The sequence below is a fragment of the Myotis lucifugus genome, unplaced genomic scaffold (genome assembly GCF_000147115.1).
Source record: "Myotis lucifugus unplaced genomic scaffold, Myoluc2.0 scaffold_23, whole genome shotgun sequence".
NCBI classification, from domain to species: domain Eukaryota; kingdom Metazoa; phylum Chordata; class Mammalia; order Chiroptera; family Vespertilionidae; genus Myotis; species Myotis lucifugus.
Genome location: NW_005871071.1, coordinates 9295207 through 9308053, shown reverse-complemented (window position 1 = coordinate 9308053; position 12847 = coordinate 9295207). Strand labels below are relative to the sequence as shown.

The 12847-nt window shown below is 44.5% G+C and overlaps 1 protein-coding gene across 1 annotated transcript in view; it reads left to right on the top strand.

The window, feature by feature from the left end:
- Positions 1-12847, top strand: part of SEMA6D (semaphorin 6D) — a 55995-nt gene that overhangs the window by 1099 nt on the left and 42049 nt on the right. The gene's annotated exons all lie outside the window — the stretch shown is intronic.

The following is a 12847-nucleotide window of genomic DNA, read 5'->3' as shown; positions in this document are numbered from 1 at the left end:
TCCAGCTTCTTCTTGGGTTCCCTGCTCGGCCTCCTTCCGGGAGGGGGCCGCTGCCCACCCTCCCTCTCCCCGCGCCTGGCTGAGCGCGCGGCGGAGGGGCCTGGGGCCCGGAGCTGCCCACCGCCCACCCCACCTCCCGCCCGGCGCCGGGGTTTCTCCTCCCGGCCACTCTCCCCCGCAACTTTCCGTGCTTTGTTCTCCGGCTGGAAATGATTTACGGAAGCGTCTTGGACAGGGTCTCCGCCAGGCGGCAAGAGCCCGGCGCTGAGATGTGTTACGTTCTCATCTGCCCATCAATTATGGATGGAAACAAATAAGGAAGAGTCAATTTTGCATGAGCCCCTTCTCCCGCGGCGAGAGGCGTTCTGCAGCCGGGAGAGAGCCGCCGCTCCGGCCGGCAGCTACTGGCAGGGGGATGGTGAGGAGGAAGGTAGGGAAACTTTTATTTCCAGTCTTGACAGCGATGTTTGTTTCTGGGGCTGCCGCCTTGGGGGAATTGCGGAGGGGCTTAATGCTTCCTCTGTCGTGTCTAACTCTTGGATCGAAAATAAAAAAAGGTCATAAAGGACTTAAAGGTGTGGATGAAAACTGGGTTCAAAAATTGTCTGCTACATCGACTCTCGGGGCCAGTGCTTGTGAGGTGATTGTTTAAATCCTGAACTTGTGGGAAGCTAAGTGTCAAGGAGCTAACGCGGAATAAAGTAGCGGCGTTAATTACAACCCTAGAGGAAGCCAGGGGAGAGAGAGCTCCCTGTTCTGAGGTGACCAGTCAGTAACCCAAGTTCCAGCATCCCAACCCCTCACCGCTCTAGGCTGCGCGATTTTCCGCTCCAAAGGGACAGTGAATCATCATTGTAGATATATAGACTTTGTAAACAGTAATTGGACCTAGGTCCACCTCTACAGGCGGCTACTTTCCCATAAAAATAACGGTAGTGTTTCCAGTTTCTAGGGGAAATAAGTGTCTAGGGCAATTTTCCCAAGAACTTCCAGCTACTAAGAATTTTAAGTCTGCAGGATCTACCTGGTATTTGGGGCAAAGGAGCGGATTGTTTTGTTTATTTCAAGGTTGAAGTCCTAGGGAAAGGTTTAACATAAATTGGATTGTCTCTGTTTCTCAGAATAGGAGGTATAACTTGTTTGGAGAATTTCTTTCAGGGTTTCTTCCTGGTAGAACTGAGAAATCTAATCTTAGACAGCTCAGGGTGATGATTTTACTATCCTTGTTGGTGGTTTAAACAATAGGTTTTGAAGCCGGTTTATTCATGTTGTTAAAAAATCCCCCTGGCTCTCTTAGCTGTCTAACTCAGGAAATTAAGTTGTGTGTAGTCATGTTTAATGTAGTGAGTGACAGGCATATTCTGTCAACCTGGCAAATAGTACACAAACGTCTGCCCTGGCTTAGCTAAATAGAAACGGCCACATAAGCTCTGAGATGTGGGCCTATATTATCATGAACTTAAACATCTGAAGGTAAATGAACTATAATAGCTCAGCCTTTACCGAGTCTTGTTTTTTATAGCGAGTGCCTGTGCTTTGATTTAGGTCTCTAGAATGTGCTCTCAGAAAGACAGTTCAAGAAGTAACCCTCAGATTTCCCAAATATGTTGTTCAGCAGACCATTTTCCGCCATTGGCACATTTAGTCAGATCAACAACCGCTTCCTATTGGTTCCCGCAGAATAATGCCACCTGTCCTCCTTTCTTGAGGGGCGCTGCATAGGTAAGCTTTTGTGAGGAACGGGTCTGTGATGCAGGACGGTGTGCTGGGAATATGGCTATTTCCCCATCACCAGAAAGCTGGTTAACTTGAGTTTGATTTAGATTTGTGGGCGTTCTGCCCTCTTCCCTGCTGTGTGGTATGTGTGTGTGTGTGTGTGTGTGTGTGTGTGTGTGTGTTCATTTGTTGTTGTTGTTGTGTGTTGTTGTTTTGTCCTATCTCCTCCCCTGGTTTGATGGATTTGAAAGATGGCTGTGACGTCAACCTATTAGTCCTTACAGGGAGGACAGCTTAGAGATCCAGTGGCCTTCAGTTCACTGGCTGCTGGCTGCGAGGGAGGGATCTGTCCAGTAACTGCTCTGGGTAAGTGGGCCGCTAGCCCCTGTGCCGTGGTGGTTTCTGCTGCTTGAAAGGCACACAGGCAAGTAGGCAGGAATAGAGCTTCGATTCACAAAAGATGCCCGTAGTTTTAAGGACTTACTGAAACTAGAGAAGTTCTTCACTTCTTGCTGCTCCATCATAATGAACCTTGGTAATTAGCTTAGTCATTGTTCTCGCATGTGAATTTCACTAAGATACAAGGAGTGAAAAATGCATCCGAAATAGGGTCATTTTTCACCCTCCTGATGCATTTTATGCAGAGTTAAGAGCCTGGCTGAATGCCTAACCATTATTGGTGTAACCATAGGAGGTGAACTCCTTCCTTAGCATATTGCAGACTAAAATATTACCTTTTATTTCAATTAATAGACTTTAACCTGCACGTTCTAGATTCATTTCTAGAGGAAGCAAGAGGCACCTGGGGCATGCCAACCACTCCGTATTTATTGTTACCATTCGCAAGGAGCTGTGCTAGCTAGTGTTCCAGCACCAGGCTCGGCAGGCAGGTTTCTGTATGTTCAGTATAAGTAAGAATGAAAAAAATAGAGAACGGCAAAACATACCATTAGGCAAGAAATGCAAATATGCGCCCCTTTTTGGAAGTATAGTGTGTGATCCTAGAAATTTTAAAGCGAGATTGATTATACCAAATATAGTCAGAGGTCCAGCCTTCCTGCTTTCAACACTGAGGATCCAATGTACTATTAGTGTAATTCTCATATTGAAAGTGTCATTAGAGTGGGAGGTCTCACTTTCCCAGACTCATGTGAATGGAGACGTAGCACGTTACCATCCACCAAAGCTCATGTCTGAGGTTGCCGCTTATTTTGTGAACTGCTGCCAACTTCCAGTTGGGGAAAAGAGTGTGTTTTGATTTATTCCCATGACACGAGGAGGGAATAAAAAGCATACAACTGTACTGAGCATATCATAATCCTTTTTAGTTGAGGTGGCTGTCATCTGGCTGACTTTTCCTCTTCAGCCCCTGATGGCAGAGGCAGCGCAGCTGATAACGGAAGCTGCAATCATTCATCCCAACAGGAAAAGGAGGAAACTTTCTTCTTCACAAAGCAACTGTTCATGTAACCAGGGGCGACCAAATGAGTGGTCCACATAGGTACCACATGAGGTGTACCGAGTTCTCAAACTTCTCTTTTCTATGAAGCTTCTGTTAACTCACCCAGATTAGCATTTTAACAACCCTGAAGTGAACTTCTGCCATTCTCTCTACTTGGACACAGTGTGTAGATCATCCATCATCCTGTCCTTGGCTACAACAGGCTGCTGGCTCCATCACCATTTGGAGCTACACAGAAGCCATCCGACTGTGAACGGCACAGCTGGCTACAGCAATCTTTTCTTCCACACCACTGGCAGCATTGTCTGGCTGTGGTAACTAAAGTTAACACCCAGAACGGGAAGTTTCCATTGTTTGGCAACCTGTGCCGGGCCCCTCATCCAGTTCTGGGGGCCCACCTGCAGAAAGGCTGGCTGGAAGTGGTGTGTTCCACTTAAGAGGGGACTTGTCCCAACCTTCCACGACCCACAGGAAAGCTTCCTTAGCCTTGATACGATTAAACCACTGGGATTGCAGCATGAAAAGGAGCCATTCAGACACCACTCAATCCTCGACCTTCAGAATTCTCTCTATCTGAAAAGAGGAAGAAAAAAATGAAGTAGCCTTTAGCTTGTGATCCCAAAAAACTGAAAACAGAAAAGACCTTGTCTAATTCTTTGGAGACTTGAACAGGTTACTGCTTCATCCCTTTTCACAAAGATCATGGGCTGTGCCTCCATTGGGACCCGTGGCTAATAGTATCCAATGATTTCTATCACTTTTTTCTTCTTCATTTTACTCAATAAGAGATCAGCTACAGTCGTCTTTGCTTATTAAAGCAAGAATGACATGAATTAGGTGGATGTATTTGTTAGGTTATGTTGCCAACCTTAAAAAGAACTTTTCTAATTAGAAGTGCTGCTCTTGGGGTTTGATGCCTCATGTTCTGGCAGGCGATTGTATCCTTGCTCCTTTTCCTAATATTTACTAATGAAATCGGCCACCAAACAGTTGGGATGATATTTTGGGGACTGAAAGAAAAATATGAATGCTTTTCCTCCTGCCTTCTAAGTTATTCTTTGGGCTAATAATCAAATTAACAGACAGATTAACAGGAGAAAATTAACACATGTGCATGGGTAATTCACATATGCGTGAAAATCTCAAAGACAGTGAGGCAACATTGGGTATATAAGACATATTTAGACAAAGGATAAACCGGTGGACGGGGGTATTAGATTTCAGGAGTGAGAATGGGCAGTGTAGATGAGGAGGAGCGAACACACCTGGGGGAGAATCCTTGCTGGGTGACTCAGGAACAATGGCACACAGGGGGATCTAGCTAAGAGGCCCCTGCCGGAAAGCCACTTATTTACCATACTTAATTCAAATTAGGCTACGGTGAGCAGCCTAAAATCTCCTTCCTAAAGCTAGTTTATTTGTCTGAGTCTCTAGGGCAGGAAAGGGGGGAGGGTCAAAGGTTCTTTCTGAGTCTTTTAAACAGCTTAAAATCAGTATCCCAAAGGGCTGCTTCACGGTGGCAAAACTTTGGTCCTCTTCCATAATGATTGATGATGACGATGATGGTGATGGTGATGATGATGAAGAGGAAGAGAAGAAAAGGGCAGCCATTCATTGTTTGTCTGCTTAGTAAATTCTAGGCACCATCTAAGATTATATCTTTATTATATCATGTTACCTCCAACCACCTGCGTGGGGTGGGGTAGGTTTAGTTAGCATCAGTGATTACCAAAATGAAGCCCAGGCACCAGAGAAGTTAAGTTATTTTCCTAAGGTCACAGGGCAGGAAAGTGTATGAGTCAGAATTCAAACCAGGTCTGCCATACCTCTCAGCCCACATCTTCACCACTGCACTGAATTGCTTCCAGAAACGGGGGTGCTGTTCTGCAGTTTTCTGAGTCCCTGGTCTTTCTGACATTTGTTTTTCAAGAAAAGAGTCAGATTTTGAAGGAAATTTTTCCAGTGAAGGCAATTATATGTTACACAATGGGTATGCTCTTAAATTTTACCTTTCTCTGAACTCAGTTGTATCATTTTACTCTTTCATTTGTATTCCTGTTGGCCAAATAATTATGACACGCCCTCTTCTCCAGTGTCCTAGAACTGTTATCTTCTCCCACCATTTTTCTCCTTGTTAGGCTCCCCCGTCCAAAATTACGGTGGCAGAGGACAAATGGCAATATTCATCATTCTCCACCAAAGAGTGCTTCTGCGTCAGGGTGTGCCCGACATTCATTTCCCTGAACTTGGCAGGTGAAGACCCATTATGTATCCTTGTCCCATTTCCCAGGAGTATTTATGGGCCCCGTCAGCTAAGACAGTGAGCTGCAGCTGTTCAAGCATCAGTGGCACCAGGAGGAAAAGTGTATTACTGAAGTTTGACTGTGCCTTGTATTGTAATATACACTTTTCTTAGCTATGATTGTGAGAGAATCCTTTTGTCTCTGTGAGTCATCAGATACATTGTTGAGAAATGTCACCCATGCATCAGCATTTTTTCTTGGGGATCTGTTTTATTCAGGATCCCTATGGGAGGGAAGAAAAACAAATACACATTACCACTACAATAATGCTGAAATGTAAGGTTTTCAACATATATTTATGGGAAGGAAATATGGGTTTTAAAAAATCCAATATGTTGGTACAGGCATAATAAGGCCTCAGGATGATCTGCAATTACTTAGCCTGTTATTGGAGTCTGTATTTAAAAATAAAGACTGGAGTTTCTACTCAGCTGAGGAACTGGCGTATATGAAGCAGAGCAGATGAAGCTATTTGAGAAAATAACACTTCCATTCCCCAGGTGCCTGCTGTCGGCAGACCAGGGACTCGGACTCCCCCAGCGTCTGTATTGGCTTAGGCCTTCCTTGTCATTCTAAGGGTCTCAGGGAGCTCTTTTGGTCTATGGAGTTGTCTACATTGACCAGTAGGTCCCCAACCCCCCCCCCCCCGGGTAACTGATAGATGGAGTAAATATATTTTCAAAGCTACAGAAGGAGGAGGAGAGGCAGAAGGAGGAATAAAGAATGCTACTGTTTTTGCAGGATAAATAAAGAATGCTACATACAGAATGTTTCTGGTTTTGCCATTGCTGGGGTAACCGTATGTTTATCTAGCTAACTTTTACCAAGTGTCTGTGCTGTACAAGTGGGTGCCAGGGCAGGGAGAGGGTTCGGAGAGGAACGTGACACAGTTCCAGAGCTCAAGGGTCTTGCTGAGTGGTATACAGAAAAGACAAGGTCAACACATCGCCGAAATAAAATGGCAAGTGTTTTACGTGTCAGACAACATACACACAGACCTGTGGAAACTGAGAGGAGTGAGAGGTTATTTCTGGCGAGGGTGGTCAGAGGAGGCTTTGTGGAGCCACTGATATTTGAGCTGGTCCTTGAACTAGGTAGGATTTGGACAGGTGGACGGTGAGGGGGCAGTGGGGGAGGTGGTGAGGAGGGCATTCCAGGCATAGAGAACAGCTTAGGCAAAGGCCCTAGGGTAGGGGTGGGGGTCTAGATCAGTTGTCCACGTTGGAGTCCTAACCTAGGACAGACTTGCATTTCAGGTGTGAAGAGGCAGTTTGCCATGCAATCCACAAATATTTATACAGTGTCTCTGGTCTACTGTGCTTAGCCACTCAGCAGATGGCCCTGCTGCTTAAGCCGTCAGAATGAATGGGCTTAACCTTGTGATGATGTAGTAATTGCTCCATGATCAGAAACCCCCCCCCCAACCACGTCAACTGCAAAATGGTTCAGTGTTACACATGGATGTTGCAGGGTCTTATATAATTGCCTCAAATTTCCCGGCAAGATGGTTTCTCCCCACACACAGTGTTGTTTAGCAGAACCAAACTACATCGCTTTTTTTTTTTAACTTAAAAAGATTCTAGACATAGACTCTAAAATAAAGAAATAAAGAGTAAATTGCTTACATATATGGGAATTTTTGGTGGTGGGAGAAGGGAATGTGGAGATAAGAAGTGGAAGAGACAGAAGAAACTTGTTGAAACTGTGAGAATGATAAGAGTTGGACTCTAGCCCGGCAGGCATGGCCCAGTGGTTGAGCCTCAACCTATGAACCAGGAGGTCATGGTTCAATTCCTGGTCAGGGTACGTGGGTGGGACATGGCTAGATCCTCAGTGTGGGGTGTGCCGGAGGCAGCCGATCAATGATTCTCTCTCATCATTGATATTTCTATACCTCTCTCCCTCTCCCTTCCTCTCTGAAATCAATATATATATGTATATAAAGAGTTGGAATCTAGATGCTCATTTAGACTGAAGCCCCAAAAGGCTAGATTGCCTGTTCACCCCTGTAAGTTAACAGAGTGAGTGACATACAGTGGACGTGCAGCAAATATTTCAGTGAATGTGTTCATTGAGTTCTCCTTTTTATTACATTGCAGTTGTAGCCTATGGTGGCTGGTAAACTGTGCAAGAAATGGGTTTGGAGCTATTGCCTGTCTTTCCGTAATAGGGAGGGGGGAAAGCAGTAAATGGCTTGGAAAGTTACTAATACTTCTTTGAGAACCCCAATCGTGAAAGTTCCTGGGGATTCAGCATCCCTTTCTGGGTCTGAGCTTTCAGAATAAACTCACCTCCCATTAGTGGCTCCCCAAGACCCTACCTGCCCAACTTCCTTACCTTCTCCCTTCTCCCCTCCATGGAGTAGGGAGTGCCTCCCTACTCCAAGCTATGCTGCTTGGGTATGAGGGTTGTTTCCAAGCCATGATTAACCCCTGGAGTTGGCATACATTGTAATCGACCTGCGGTTAAGGTTAATAGTGGAATTGATAAGCTTTGTGGGAGGAAAGACTGGAGGTTCTTTGTAGTATAAGTGTGCTTATTAGAACACATAATAAAAGAAAAACAGAATGAAAACATTTACGTTACGGAATGATTAAGGCAATTGCTTTGCCAAGAATTGAGACAGTAATTCAATTTTTTTCTTGGTATATTTAAGTCTTTTACAAGTTAATAGTTACATGACAGTCTGGGAGAAGACTCTTAAGTGTGAAGAATCGCTGCCAATGAAAGATCAATCAGAAATTATAAAATAAGTCAATGGGGGAAATGGATTAAGCCTATACAAATTCAATATCGGGAACTTTTCAGGAATATTCCAGTGATGTAAAGCAGAGAACCTGTTGAGTCTAGTAATTGTCTGGCTCCCACCCAGTTACTTTTTGCAGTGAAGGGCATGTTACCTCCCCCTTCCTAGAGCACAGTTGCCTTCCAGACAGGACCTAAAATAACCTGGCCTGGCTCAACTCGACTAATAATAACAGCTAGCGCTTACTGTGTGCTCACCGTGTGCCATGGCGTGGTGCCTAGCACTTAAAATACGTTACCTAGTTTAAGCCTCACACTATCCCTGAGAGTGTGGACTAATAGCTAAGAGCTAGCATTTAAGTGCTTACTATGTGCCTGATACTCATTTAAGTGCATATATTAAATTATTTGATCAGCATTCTATGAGGTGGATACCGTTATTAATAATATCTTCATTTTACACAGAGGGAGACTGAGGGATATGAGATTCAAGTAATTTCCCCAGGGCTGAAGGGCTAATGAGTAGTGGAACCAGGGGGCTTGGATCCAATAGAAGCAGCCCTAGTAGGGGGCTTCAGAACATGAACTCTGAAACCAGCTTTTCTCAGTGTGAGTACCAGCTGGGTGACTGATACCTGGTGACCTTGGGCAAATTACCTAACGTCTCTGAGCCTCAGTTTCACCACATAAAAGGTGGATGATGGTGGTTGCATCCACCTGGTAGGGTTGGTGTGAGACATAAATAGATTAATATTTGAACAGCACTTAGAGCAGAGCTTGGCATGCAGTGAGTGCTGTATATATCTCAGTGTCTATTAAATAAATGAATGCAGGCTGGCTCCAGAGCCCACCTGCTTACCCCTTACACTGTGCCATTCTTTCACCTGGGATTTGATCGCATTCCCTTAACTGATGCATGTACCTTGAAGCCAGTTTCCCAACCAGCTACGTTCCACCCCCACCCACTACTCTTGTCACAGATTCAGCCAGATTGGAAAGGGGGACTTGGTCGGAGACGTCCAGTGGCCTGCAGATTTACCCCAGACCTTGATGCTTAGTTGCACACCCCTGACCCAGATGTTAGCTGTTTCAGATTCATGCTGTCAGAATATGGCTGCCACTTGGTGGTGGTGTTGAAAGACAAATGTAGATGGTTGGCATGTGTTCTATACTGGTAGCCCCGGGCAGACAAAAACCTGAATAACTCCATGGAAATTCAGGCACACCCCTAGACCGTCCCTGCCATCACACACAATTTTGATCACCACCAGTGGTCCTCAGACTTTAAAATTTATCAGAATCACATAGGGTTAAAATGCAAAATCCAGGGCCCAGCAGCACCAATTGGTCTGGAATAGGACCCAGGAGTCTGCATTTGAAACAAACATGTCAGGTGACTTGTGTCCTGTTTTATCCCTTGGCCACACTGAGAAACAGTGCTCTAGGGTAGCCAGGGCCCAGATTCCCATCCCAGCAAGGCTCTGGATTCCAAAACTAGTGCTGGCAGGTCACTAAGGAGTAGGTCTGAAACCTTTTGCCTACAGCACTGGGAGGACGGTTATGAGCTGAAGGCTTCCCGGCTAGCTCATGGAAGAGCAAAAAAAAGTAATAAAATCTGCTCAAAGCTAAAGAGGCTCCCCCACACCCCAGTTTGCAAAAGATCTTTGCAGTGAGCAGAAATTAAGAAAGAAAAAGGGCACCACTTATTTCTGCTGACTGGCCTATATCATTTCATAAATGGAGTCCTGGGCCAGTATTTGTAGCAACATTTTTTGACTTAATGATAAACTGAGATAAGGGTAATCAAACTTCATGCTTCAGGGCATAAGGTGATTGCCTGCCTCGGTCAGGATGGAATTTCTTCCCTTGTGTTTTGCACAATTGACTAGATGCATTACCGAGAGGGCTCGGGCTACGTGCAGAGGGAGGGGGCCTCGAGGCCCTGGCAGAAAACCTCCCGGGTAAGATCATACAGGAAATGGTCAGATGTGTGATGAGCAAGCCCATCATCATTTGGCTTATCATTTTTGTTTCCGAGGAAGATTCTGCTTACGGTGAGTGTTTCCGTAAGCCACATGATGACACTGGAAGCCTCCTGTATTTAGAATCAGGTGACCTAGATGCCAACTTTGGCCAACAGCATTCTCTGAGTGTCTTCGGGAAGGCACCGCCCCTTCCTCTGTGGACTTGCTAAGATCATGAGCATCAGATAAGACAGTGGAGGTGAAATTGCTTTGTAAAAACCAGATAAGTGCTGCTGCAATGTAAGGTGTTATTATGATACAATGAATGCCGCTTTATGGAACCACCTTTTATTATAGCCAGCAATGTATAAGTCCCTACTCTATGATGATATCATATGCATAATGATAGTGAACATTTATTGAGTCCTTAACCTCTGCCAAGCACTGAAGAGTTTTATTTACACTCTCTTATATAATCCTCGTATCAGCCCTTTGGGGCACATCCATTTTTTTTTTTACCATTTTATAGATGAAGACACAGATGTTGAAGGAGCTTCAGTTTGCTATTGCTGTTGTAACAAATCACCACAAACGCAAAGGCCTAGAGCAGCACAGATATCGTACCTTACAGTTCTGGTCAGAGGCCCAAGTGGGTTTCACGAGAGTAAAGCCAATGGCTGTTCCTTCCTGAGGCTCAAGGGGAGGATGCATTTTCATGTTTTGTAGCTTCTAGAAGTTGCCTTTATTTCTCCACTTGTGGTCCCTTCCTCTGTCTTCAAAGACAACCATCCCAGGGCTCTGACTTCTGTTTCTTTAATCTCATCTCCTTGGACTCCTGCCTCCCCTCATCCATTTTTTTTAAGGAGCCTGTGATTACACTGGGCCCATACAGATAATCCAAGAAACTGTTCCTATCTGAAGAGCCTTTATTTAATCACTTATGCAAAGTCCCTCTTGCCATTTAAAGCAGCATATTGACAGGTCAGGGATCAGGGCACAGGCTCTGGGGGAGGGAGGGAGACGTTATTCTGTCTACCACAGTTAAGTGCCTTAGGAACACACAGTGCAGGGTCAGAATTCATGCCTAAGCCTGTCTGACTTCAAAGCTCATAATCTCAACCACTTACTATAAAAACCCCTTCATTCAATCCGTGGGGAAACAATAAAATTATAGAACAGAAGGGGTAGTGAGGGCCCTGTTACTTTTAGAATAATCAATTGGAGGCTTTTAAATGTAATCATTATAGTAGTAACAACTACTATTACAAGTGAGGTGCAGACGGGCAGCAAAAATTAACCTTACTGAGCTTCATGTTTTACTTTGTACTAAGCATACTATATATAGTCATTTCTTTTTTGTGAGGGTGAATATTATTTACCTAATGAATTGAATTTATAGGGTCCCGGAATCCAGTTGTCTTTCATAAGGTGACTGAATAAAGGAGCATTTTGGGGGCCGGGGGACCACTTTGGAAGACCTTGGGAATGTGTTCTAAATGAGCTACCACTTGAGCAAAGATTGTTGACAAAAGGTGATGGCAATAAGTCGGTCATCCTTTGTTGGCTCTGACATTGGCTCTGGCTTTGCTGGTCTCTTGGCTAATTGGATGGGGCTTCTTAGGTAAAACTACCCCACCCCATTCACTGAAAGCCAAGACCATCTCCAGCTCCTGGGGCTTGATGTCCTCAGAGGTCAATGAAAAAGTCAGGAGGCTGTGTTCTGCCAAGCCTCCAAATAACTGTAAAATATTATCTGAAATCTCTCCCTCACTCCTCTTCTCTTCTCTTCTCTTCTCTTCTCTTCTCTTCTCTTCTCTTCTCTTCTCTTCTCTTCTCTTCTCTTCTCTCCTCTCCTCTCCTCTTCTCTCCTCTTTGTCATACACTTAGTTAATAGCTAAGGCTTAACGTAATTGTAGAGTTCAAAGTGTGCACCCATCACAGACAGGGCTGTCAGAGCAGTTCGAACAAGAAGCAAGAGAACAGAGCTGGGAGTTGAAACCTAGCCTGGCTCAACTGTTAGCCAACCAGATACCTATGGACAAGGCACTGGCCTTGCTGGCCTTAGTTTTCTGATTAGAACTAAGTGAGGTGGGGAGAGGCAACAGAAAGAATCTAGATGATCTCCATGGTTCTTTTCAGTATAGTAGGATTCCTTAACACTATATTTATTTTCATATTTTAATTTCCTAGGTGGCAGGATCAAATCTAATGGTGATTTAAAAATTGTGAATCCACTTCATGAATAAGCATATAGCTATTTGTAAAAAGAGACAGACAAAAAATAATTCGACTTCTCAAAACTATTATTGCCATTTACATTTTACAACATCTTGCCCTTTTCTTTTGGGATCACTTAAACTTCATTGCTGCTAATACAGTTTTTAGACTCAATTTTCAGACATACTTAGATAATGTTTTCAGTTAGTAGTAATTGCACCTCTTTCAGCTCTCAGGGGTTGATACGCTACCGTTGCACAATTTCCCTGTAATTTTCAATTACATCCCTGAAGAGCCATCCCCAACTGATCATGGATGTAGGACAGACGGGCCCATGAGTTTCAAAGTAGAAAGCCAGACCTAACTGCTCGGTAGTGACTGCTGGAGCTTGTGTTGTAGAAATGTGTGGCCACATCCAAGGTCAGGGAGAAAAAGAATGC